Source organism: Ranitomeya imitator, chromosome 5 (assembly GCF_032444005.1).
Source record: "Ranitomeya imitator isolate aRanImi1 chromosome 5, aRanImi1.pri, whole genome shotgun sequence".
Taxonomy (NCBI): domain Eukaryota; kingdom Metazoa; phylum Chordata; class Amphibia; order Anura; family Dendrobatidae; genus Ranitomeya; species Ranitomeya imitator.
In genome coordinates this window covers 646,642,511-646,654,353 of record NC_091286.1, presented here as the reverse complement: position 1 = coordinate 646,654,353, position 11,843 = coordinate 646,642,511, and positions in this window count along the sequence as shown.

Below are 11,843 nucleotides of genomic sequence, written 5' to 3'. Positions count from 1 at the left end.
AGGACTGGCACACAAGCCCAGAGGCCAATATTAATCTCCCACTTTTTTTTTTTTTCCAGGGAAAATTTATAAACCCAATAAAATAATAAAAAAATAGGCTTTCTATGGCCCACTATCTGAGAGAGAGAGAGATGGCACGCTTAGGACTGGCACACAAGCCCAAAGGCCAATATTAATCTCCCACTGATTGATTCAATGATTTTTTCAGGTAGAATTTAGAACCCAAATCAAGCAAAAAAATTAATAGGCTTTCTATGACCCACTGAGTGAGAGATGGCACACACAGGAGTAAGGAGTGGCACACAAGCCCTGAGGCCAATATTTTTCTCCCACTGATTGATTGATTGATTTTTTCAGGTAGAATTATGAACCCAAATCAACCAAAAAAATAAATAGGCTTTCTATGGCCCACTATTTGTGAGAGAGATGGCACGCTCAGGACTGGCACACAAGCCCAGAGGCCAATATTAATCTCCCATTTTTTTTTTTTTCCAGGGAAAATTTATAAACCCAATAAAAAAAAAAATAATAAATAGGCTTTCTATGGCCCACTATCTGAGAGAGAGAGATGGCACGCTTAGGACTGGCACACAAGCCCAAAGGCCAATATTAATCTCCCACTGATTGATTGATTGATTTTTTCAGGTAGAATTATGAACCCAAATCAACCAAAAAAATAAATAGGCTTTCTATGGCCCACTATTTGTGAGAGAGATGGCACGCTCAGGACTGGCACACAAGCCCAGAGGCCAATATTAATCTCCCACTTTTTTTTTTTTCCAGAGAAAATTTATAAACCCAATAAAATAATAAAAAAATAGGCTTTCTATGGCCCACTATCTGAGAGAGAGAGAGATGGCACGCTTAGGACTGGCACACAAGCCCAAAGGCCAATATTAATCTCCCACTGATTGATTTATTGATTTTTTCAGGTAGAATTTAGAACCCAAATCAAGCAAAAAAATTAATAGGCTTTCTATGGCCCACTGAGTGAGAGATGGCACACACAGGAGTAAGGAGTGGCACACAAGCCCTGAGGCCAATATTTTTCTCCCACTGATTGATGTTGTGATTTTTTCTGGTAGATTTTGGAACCCAAATCAAGCAAAAAAATATGAGAGATGACACAGACAGGGATGGCACTCTAGCAGAAATGTCAATCTTAATCTCCCACAAAAAAAAAAAAAAAAAAAAAAAAGGAACTGTCCTTCAATTACTATCTCCCTGCAGTAATCTCAGCCAGGTATGGCAGGCAGCAATAAGGAGTGGACTGATGCACAAATTAAATAAAAAGTGTGGACAAACAAACAAGATAGCTGTGCAGAAAGGAAGGAACAAGAGGATTTGTGCTTTGAAAAAAGCAGTTGGTTTGCACAGCGGCGTACACACAGCAATGCAGTTATCAGGGAGCCTTCTAGGGCAGCCCAATGAGCTACAGCGCTGAGGAAAAAAAAAAAAGGAGCTTCCACTGTCCCTGCACACCGAAGGTGGTGTTGGGCAGTGGAAATCGCTACAGCACAAGCGGTTTTGTGGTTAATGGACCCTGCCTAACGCTATCCCTGACGAAGCGGCAGCAACCTCTCCCTAAGCTCAGATCAGCAGCAGTAAGATGGCGGTCGGCGGGAACGCCCCTTTATAGCCCCTGTGACGCCGCGGACAGCAAGCCAATCACTGCAATGCCCTTCTCTAAGATGGTGGGGACCAGGACCTATGTCATCACGCTGCCTACACTCTGCGTTTACCTTCATTGGCTGAGAAATGGCGCTTTTCGCGTCATTGAAACGCGACTTTGGCGCGAAAGTCGCGTACCGCATGGCCGACCACGCACAGGGGTCGGATCGGGTTTCATGAAACTCGACTTCGCCAAAAGTCGGCGACTTTTGAAAATGTTCGACCCGTTTCGCTCAACCCTAGTAACCACCGATCGACCAAACCGCTGCATGACCAGCTCTACCCTCACCTACTGTATTCTCACCCATCCCTTGTAGATTGGGAGCCTTCGCGGGCAGGGTCCTCATTCCTCCTGTACCAGTTATGACTTGTATTGTTTAAGATTATTGTACTTGTTTTTATTATGTATACCCCTCCTCACATGTAAAGCGCCATGGAATAAATGGCGCTATAACAATAAATAATAATAATAATAAATAATAATAATAATAATCTTGATGAAAGTTAGGCGGTCTACACTTTCAGGGCACAGCTGGCTATGCTTATCCATGAGGACACACCAGCAGTGCTGAAGACACTTTTTACGAGAATGCTGGCTTCCCGGTTACAATAAAACCTCAAAGGCGTGTGAGGCGAGCTCAGGCCACTCATTGTGGATCCGTGGATCTGTGGCAACGAATCTCTTCGATGCTTGTCTTAAGCTTTTACCTTGCATTGACTGCTTAATCTTGGATAAAATCCTATCGCACTATTTCCCTCCAAAAATTTGTTATAACACTCATCCATTTTGGAAGACCAAAATATAAAAAGGTCCAAAGGTCAGTTCTAGATACTCCTGCACCATCCTCACCATATGTAATACTTGGACTCTGCTTTGCTGGTGCATGAGCTGGTCTAAAAAAAAGTGTCAAAGGACTCACAGAAATTGCTTCTTCCGTTTACACCACTGCTGCTGATGATAATGTTTTGGCGTTGACGAATTGACGTGCCGGAGGTTGGAAGTCTATAGCTGCGATGCAAATTGTGTGCTTCACTGGTGTTTTGGGGAAAAGCTCTCTTAAGGTTGTGTAAAAGCATGTTTCAATACTCCAGCATTCGTAGGTCCCTTTCCAAGATGGGAAGCATGTGGCAAAATTTGGTTTTATAACAAGGATCTAACAGAGTGGCAACCCAGTAGTCAGCACTCAGCAGTATTCTTAATCGTAACTATACGGGGATCAAGTTGAAGATAGTGCAGCAAGAAGGCACTCATATGTTGGGAACTACCATGATGTCCAAGCCCATGCTGTGTTCATGGCCGGGTAACAATGAGGCTCTTTTCCTCCGTCCCCTCCTGTCAACCACGAACAACAGAGAGGGGAGGATTATCCTCTTCGTTTGACAGTTGCTCGCCACCACCAGGTTGAGACATGACCCATGCAAGGCACGTGTGTGAGCTTGCCTCGCAGTAGGGCCTGTTATGACCTGGTGGTTAGGAGCACCTGGAAAGACCTGATGGTTAAACCGATTCAGGACAAGCTCTGGGAAGTGGGAACTCTGCTGACCGCAACCCCTAATCCTATCACACACACTAGAAATAGCCGTGGAGCGTACCTGACATGGCCTAGACGCCTCGGCAAAGCCTAAGAACTAGCTAGCCCTAGAGATAGAAAATAAAGCCTACCTTGCCTCAGAGAAATTTCCCCAAAGGAAAAGGCAGCCCCCCACAAATATTAACTGTGAGTTAAGATGAAAGTCACAAACACAGAAATGAAACAGGTTTTAGCAAAGGAAGGCCAGACTAACTAAATAGACAGAGGATAGGAAAGGTATCTTTGCGGTCAGCACAAAAAACTACAAAAGACCACGCAGAGTGTGCAAAAAGACCTCCGCACCGACTCACGGTGCGGAGGCGCCACCCTGCATCCCAGAGCTTCCAGCTAGCAAGACAAAATCATGAAAGCAAGCTGGACTAGAAAACCATGAACAGAAAATAACAATCGGGGACTTAGCTTCTTGCAGGAAGAGACAGGTCTCCAGAAAGATCCAAGAGCGAACTGAACCAGCACAGGAACATTGACAGCTGGCAAGGAGTAATGATCTGAGTGGAGTTAAATAGAGAAGCCAGCCTAAGAATAACCTAGGTCACCTTTGGAAGGAACCTCAAATCCAGCAACTCCACTCACAGCCACCAGAGGGAGTCCACAGACAGAACTCGCCGAAGTACCATTCACGACCACAGGAGGGAGCCCGATAACAGAATTCACAACAAGGGCCGCCACCAGGTTCGCACTGTTATTGAACATGGCCTTCTCTGGATGCAGGTTCAGTGGAGACAGCCATTGATCAAACTCAGCCTGGAGAGCTGTCCACATGGCTGGACTGGGACTAAAATTCAGCCCTGGCATTTGAAGTTACACAGGCCTACTTGTCACATGGTGACTGTATAATATCTTTGTACACTTGTAGGTTACAAGAAGTGAGGGGAGTGTAACGAAACTATATAACATATAAATACAACTGTATCCAGCATTACAGCTCAGTCCTATTTATTGCTTTCAGTTGCAGTAGCAAGAAAAGCCGCTACTTTACCTACATAACTGGATCTTGTAGATAATGAAGGGTTTGAGATGACCAGAGGCTATGGATCCTCATTCTAATGCTCCATAAACTTTGCCTACAGCCACTTTTGGTTCCGCTGTGCAGCACGAGACCCGGTGACATCAGTAAGGTCACCACTCTTCAGATATTCCGGGTCTTGCTCTGAGCTCGGCGACTGTAAAGAGCGGTATTGTTACTACCGTCACAGCTCTTCAGAGTTGACATTAACCCTAAAAATCATTACACATACCAGAATTAAATGCTCTGGCGGCTGGGAAAAGCAGTAGAGTTAGCGCTATTCCCAGGCGCCGGGTGCTATCTACCACTGTCATCATCCTTGCCTGGTCTCCCTGTGAAGCATTTCTGCTGTATTTACATGCGCTGATCTCAGGCCACTAAACGAGTGTGATCGACAATAGTGAAGTTGTTCGCTTGATTCCCAGCCTCTTTACACCAACTGAGAAAGAATGAAGGGAACAGAACAATCACAATTAGATCAATCTGTCCCCATACAGTATCATGCTATCAGCAGCACGTCTACAGTTTACACCGGCGATGTGCTGCTGAAAAGGATTTCTGTTCCCACATAAACAATCCAATCACTCGATGAATAGGCAGCATTTTGCTTGTTTAGTATAATACATATTCACCCCCCACATCCGATCACTGGCTCGCTCTTCTTATCTGCATCTCAAAAACATTTCTAGAATTCGCCCTTTTCTTACTTTTGACTCTGCAAAAACTCTGACTGTTTCATTTATTCAGTCTCGTCTGGACTATTGTAACTCTCTACTAATCGGCCTCCCTCTTACCAAACTCTACCCGCTCCAATCTGTCCTGAATGCTGCTGCCAGGATCATATCCCTCACCAACCGTTACACCGATGCCTCTACCTTGTGCCAGTCATTACACTGGCTACCCATCCACTCCAGAATCCAGTACAAAACTACTACCCTCATCCACAAAGCGCTCCATGGCTCAGCACCACCCTACATCTCCTCTCTGGTCTCAGTCTACCACCCTACCCGTGCCCTCCGCTCCGCTAATGACCTCAGGTTAGCATCCTCAATAATCAGAACCTCCCACTCCCGTCTCCAAGACTTTACACGTGCTGCCCCGATTCTTTGGAATGCACTACCTAGGTTAATACGATTAATCCCCAATCCCCACAGTTTTAAGCGTGCCCTAAAAACTCATTTGTTCAGACTGGCCTACCGCCTCAATGCATTAACCTAACAATCCCTGTGTGGCCTATTGAAAAAAAAATAAAAAACACAACATAATCAGGTTCCTCGCATTGTGTTCTCATTCACTTTATGCAGTTAATAGCCCTCTGTGTCTGTACTGCTACATACTTAGACAGTTAACTGGTTCATGCAGCTTTACATGAACACCCAAGCCTTACACTATGGCTGGTCCGAATAACTATAGCAATTGTTACCATCCACCTCTCGTGTCTCCCCTTTTCCTCATAGTTTGTAAGCTTGCGAGCAGGGCCCTCATTCCTCTTGGTATCTGTTTTGAACTGTATTTCTGTTATGCTGTAATGTCTATGGTCTGTGCAAGTCCCCTCTATAATTTGTAAAGCGCTGCGGAATATGTTGGCGCTATATAAATAAAAATTATTATAATTATTATTATTATACATCCCATAGTCCTCCATATATTATAATGTGCACCTCAGTCCTCCATATAGTATAATACACTCCTCAGTCCTCCATATAGTATAATACACTCCTCAGTCCTCCATATAGTCCTCCATATAGTATTATACACTCCACATAGTCCTCCATATATTAAAATACACTACAATTCCTCCATATAGTATAATACACTCCTCAGTCCTCCAAATAGTATAATACATTCCTCAGTCCTCCAAATAGTATAATACATTCCTCATAGTGCTCCATATAGTATAATGCCCCGCCACTGTCATCCATGTAGTACAATTCACTTCCCATAGTATAATGCACCCCATAGTTTTTCATATAGTATAATGTATTCCCCATAGTCCTCGATACAGTATAATGCAGCCCACATATAGTATAATGATGCCACCCCAGAGTATAATGCAGCCATCCCACAGAATATATTGTAGACCCCTGAGTATAATGTAACTCACCCAGAGAATATAATGCAGCCCCCTCATATAGTATAATGCAGCCCTGCATATATAATATATGGTAGCCCCCTAATAGAGCATAATGCAGCCCCCATAGAATATAATTAGCCCCTCCATAGAATATAATACAGCACCCCATAGAATGTAATACAGCCCTCCCCCATTGAATGAAATACAGCCCTCCCCCATTGAATGTAATGCAGCCAGCCCCCCATAGAATGTAATGCAGCCAGCCACCCATAGAATGTAATGCAGCCAGCCCCCATAGAATTTAATGCAGCCAGCCACCCATAGAATGTAATGCAGCCAGCCCCCATAGAATGTAATGCAGCCAGCCTCGCAGTAGGGCCGCCACCAGGTTCGCACTGTTATTGAACAGCCATTGATCAAACTCAGCCTGGAGAGCTGTCCACATGGCTGGACTGGGACTAAAATTCAGCCCTGGCATTCGACAAAGGCCCAGGCTAGGCAACCCTTGCCACCCCTATGAGCTGCAGACCCGTGGATGCTGCTGGTCACATCCACAGTTGTGGCTGAGGATGCTTTGCTCATCATGGCTGCATCACTACATGTCTGTGACGTACAGCACATCATAACCTCCTCGTCTTCCTCTTCAGATGACCTACTCAGCTGTAGTGTCAGGACATTGTGGATGTTTCCTGCTCCCTGATTGGCTAGCCGCAATGTGTGCACATAAAGATAGGGAAAAAAATACTGTTAAAAAGAGCGTCGTGCCTCTAAGCTTTGCAAACCCCTTCCCCTCATCATACACATGCCAAACGCTCATGATACACCACCATTATCATTGCTAAAGTGCTGAAAATTCTTTTGCGGCAATGCAAATATTTTCCTGCACTTTTTACCGAATGTTACCTATTTTTTCAATTTTGTAAAATGTTGCTCATGTTTACGATTACAAATCCGAATGTGCCATATTGGTGCTGAATTTATGTTTGGCGATCATTTTCCGAGCAAATTCACTCATCAGTCATCACTACTTAGCATCATCATTTTAATAGACACAAAGACTGACCAAATTATCAGTTTATCCAGTTTATGGATAATTTTATGTGCTGCAAATCTTTGCTGTTAATGCTTAGCTATAATACCGCAGAATAAGTTGTAGACATTTCAATTCTTTGACACATTTCTAATTCAGAAGAATTTTTCGCAGGTGCTATAGAACAGGATGCTTCCTGGAATACTGACACATTGCTTGCCTCCTCATATCACCACCTGAGGACTAAATAATACCTTGCAGCAGGTTTGGTATTATTTAGCCCTGAGTGGGAGATGCACTTTTCCGACACACAAGACGAGTCCACAGAGACAGACTGAGATATCAAAATAGATATGTTAGTAAAAGTGCGCTACAAAACCAGTAGGTGTTTTATAATGTAAGGTCAGTCCTGAGGATATGACAGGTGCGAGGAAAAGATGCGGGGAACAAGCTCTAATACTGAAAATGAACCTTGTCACAATCTCGAAATATTTCAAGGATGAGTGCAGTTTCTGAAATGGTGATACTGCTGTACCCTGAAATGCAGGCTTAGTGTTTTAATTCACTTTCTATTGTCCCTCAATGTATTTGGTTTATTTGTAACTTACCAGAAGAATGAAAACTAGAAGTTGCTTAAAAGCCATTTAAACCTTAACATTCTGCAGATCTAGACTTTGAAAAGACTGTCATATACCAATCTAAGGGGTACTTCCGTCTGTCTGTCTTTCTGTCTGTCGGCAAAGTCCGTCACGGAAATCCCGCGTCGCTGAATGGTCTCGCCAGCTGCCTATCATGGCTGCCGCGACCAATCAGCGACAGGCACAGTCCGATTAGTCCCTCCCTACTCCACTGCAGTCAGTGGCCGGCGCCCGCATACTCCCCTCCACTCACCGTTCACACAGGGTTAATGCCAGCGGTAATGGGCCGTGGATACCGCACTCCGTAACCGCTGCTATTAACCCTGTGTGACCAAGTTTTTACTATGGATGCTGCCTATGCAGCATCCATAGTAAAAACATCTAATGTTAAAAATAATAAAAAAATACAAAAAACCTGCTATGCTCACCTTTCCGTAGTCCGACGATGCGCTCGCGGCTGCTGCCATCTTCTGTTCCCAGAGATGTTTGAGAAATTACCCAGAAGATTTAGCGGCCTCGCGAGACCGCTAAGTCATCTGGGTAATTTATCAATGCATCCTGGGAACGGAAGATGACAGCAGCCGCGCGCATAGGGACAGCTTTGCTGGATCCTGTGGGGTGAGTATAGAACTATTTTTTATTTTAACCCCTTCATGACCTTGGGATTTTTCGTTTTTCCGTGTTCTTTTTTCACTCCTCTCCTTCCCACAGCCATAACTTTTTTATTTTTCCGTCAATTTGGCCATTTTGGGGCTTATTTTTTGCGGGACGAGTTGTACTTTTGAAGGACATCATTGGTTTTAGCATGTCATGTACTAGAAAACGGGAAAAAAATTCCAAGTGCGGTGAAATTGCAAAAAAAGTGCAATCCCACACTTGTTTTTTGTTTGGCTTTTTTGCTAGGTTCACTAAATGCTAAAACTGACCTGCCATTATGATTCTCCAGGTCAGTACGAGTTCATAGACACCTAACATGACTAGGTTATTTTTTAACCCCTTAAGCCCCGAGGGTGGTTTGCACGTTAATGACCGGGCCAATTTTTACAATTCTGACCACTGTCCCTTTATGAGGTTATAACTCTGGAACGCTTCAACGGATCTTGGCGATTCTGACATTGTTTTCTCGTGACATATTGTACTTCATTTTAGTGGTAACATTTATTCGATATAACTTGCGTTTATTTGTGAAAAAAACGGAAATTTGGCAAAAATTTAGAAAATTTCGCAATTTTCCAACTTTAAATTTTTATGCCCTTAAATCACAGAGATATGTCACGCAAAATACTTAAGAAGTAACCTTTCCCACATGTCTACTTTACATCAGCACAATTTTGGAACCAAAATTTTTTTTTGTTAGGGAGTTATAAGGGTTAAAAGTTGACCAGCAATTTCTCATTTTTACAACACCATTTTTTTTAGGGACCACATCTCATTTGATGTCTGTTAGGGGTCGAGTTCCCGCTTCTGCACAGGGGGAATCTCGAGCCGCCTCCGCTGCGGTCTCCCATTCTTGTCCAGCCGCAGTGGAGTCTGCTCAGCAAAGACGTCGGTCCCAGCGTCTTGCTCATTCTCACTCTGTTCTGAGAGTTACTGCTGCTTCTCCAGTCTCTGCCATTGAAGTCAGTGCTGGTCAGCAGCGAGCGGACGTCTCTGGGACTAAGTCCTTGTCTGCACGTACTGAGCATGCCCAGCATAAGGTCTCCCGTTGGAGATCGAGGGTCATGTGCTCAGGCTCTGCAGCACATTCCATTGGTCCTCTTGGCAGGTCCTAGAAGGGCAAAAGTGCTGTGGCCACTTCCTGTGCTGCTGCTATATAAACTGCGCATGACCGCACGGCCATGCGCTAGTATTGTTTTACAATTGCTTATGTGTGTATGTTGTGAGTGCAAGTCGTCCTTGGATACCCCTTCCCTATTGAATGTCTGTTCGCGGAAGGTGTATGGCTGCTATCTAGCGCCCGACTTAGCCTACAGCACTAGTCACACATCACAGCGTCCTGTAGCTGTGCCTGCCAGTACGGCGCCGTGCGCCTGCCTTGCGCTTTCCATACCCGAGTCTGGGTGGTTAGTGGCGTCCGTCAGCGCGGCATCGCTCGCACTCTTGTGCACATATATTTCCTAAGGTTCTCTACACACCCAGTTGCGGTGTTGCGCCAGCAGGGGTCTAATCGGGCTCCAATCCCTTCTGGGGTTAAGTCCGCTGACCACTTGCTCGCGCACTTGTGCGGTACTGCGGTCCTGTGAATTAACAGGATCGCTTTCTTCACGCTGGGTGAGGTTAAACCCACGCGTGTATACTTTAGTGTACCGCCATACAGTCTGCAAATTGCTAGCAGCAGGTTCTCACCTGCACGGTGGACCCCGGACTGCGAACGCACCTTTATCATCTGTCTTGGTGCGTTCCGCCAGTCCTAACAGAATACTAGCGCCAGGGTCTGGCTAGTAAAATGGCGGACGACCAGCGTTTACAGCGGTACATCCAGCAGCTGGAGGGAAGGTTGGCGGCTCTTGAGCGTACAACCTCAGCTGTGGATGTCACTGCTGTAGCTGTGCAGGCTGCAAGTGTAGCCGCGGCCAGTTTGTCCACTGCCACCCCTGCTCCGACTTTATCCCGTCTCCCACTACCTGACAAGTTTGCTGGCGACAGTAAACTTTGTCGCGGATTCGTGAGTCAGTGCTCTATACATCTTGAGCTCCTGGCGTCACGTTTTCCTACGGAGCGGGCGAGAGTGGGATTTATCCTATCTCTCTTGTCGGGCAGGGCGTTGGAGTGGGCAACGCCACTCTGGGAGCGAGATGATCGTGTGGTACAGAGTGCTCCTCTCTTCTTGGACACTCTGAAGCAGGTCTTTTTAGGGCCTCGGGTTACCCACGACACCGCACTCCAATTGTTGTCCATTACACAGGGTACCTCCGTGGTCAGCCAGTTTGCCATTCAGTTCCGGACTCTAGCTTCAGAGTTAGAGTGGCCAGACAAAGTTCTTATTCCGGTGTTCTGGAGGGGACTGGCAGACCACGTGAAAGACGCCTTGGCCACTAGGGAGATACCGGCCACACTGGAGGAACTTATTTCCGTGTCTACCCGCATCGACCTCCGTTTTCACGAGCGGAGGTTGGAGCGGACCCAGTGTAGGCAGAGGTTTCGGCTGGCTCCAACTTTCGCCAGACCTCTGGAATCTCCTGTCTTGGCGTCAGATTCTCATGAGGCCATGGAGGTTTCTCGAGCGGGACCTAAATCTCTAGCCGCTCGAGTACCCGTAGTTTGTAATAACTGTCGACAACATGGACATTACGCCAATAAATGTCCGCGGCGGTCGGGAAACGATCGCGTCTAGTGGCCATTGGGGGAGGTTCACTAGACACAGCAGCATTCTCCTCCAAACTGTCCTTTAAAGGGACAATCCTGTTAGGCTCCTCCACTCTTACAGTCGAGCTTTGTGTGGATTCAGGAGCAGAGGGAAGTTTCATGTCCTCTGCTTTTGCTACACGTCATGCTATACCACTGGTCATGCTCGCCAAACCAATAACGGTTAGAGTTGTGAATGGGGCGACACTCCCACTGCAAATCACGCACCAGACAGTCCCGTTATCGCTGTCCATGTCTCCTTCCCACCAGGAGATTATTTCCCTTCTTGTCCTTCCTGAGGGAATGGATGAGATTTTGCTGGGAATACCCTGGCTCCGTTTCCACTCGCCACATATTGAGTGGTCCTCAGGGAAAATATTGGGCTGGAGTAAGTCATGTTTGGGCAGATGTGTGAGTGAGTGTGTACAGGTCTCTTCTACCCAGGTACCCGCAGATCTCTCGTCACTTCCCAGGTATTCTTGGTGTT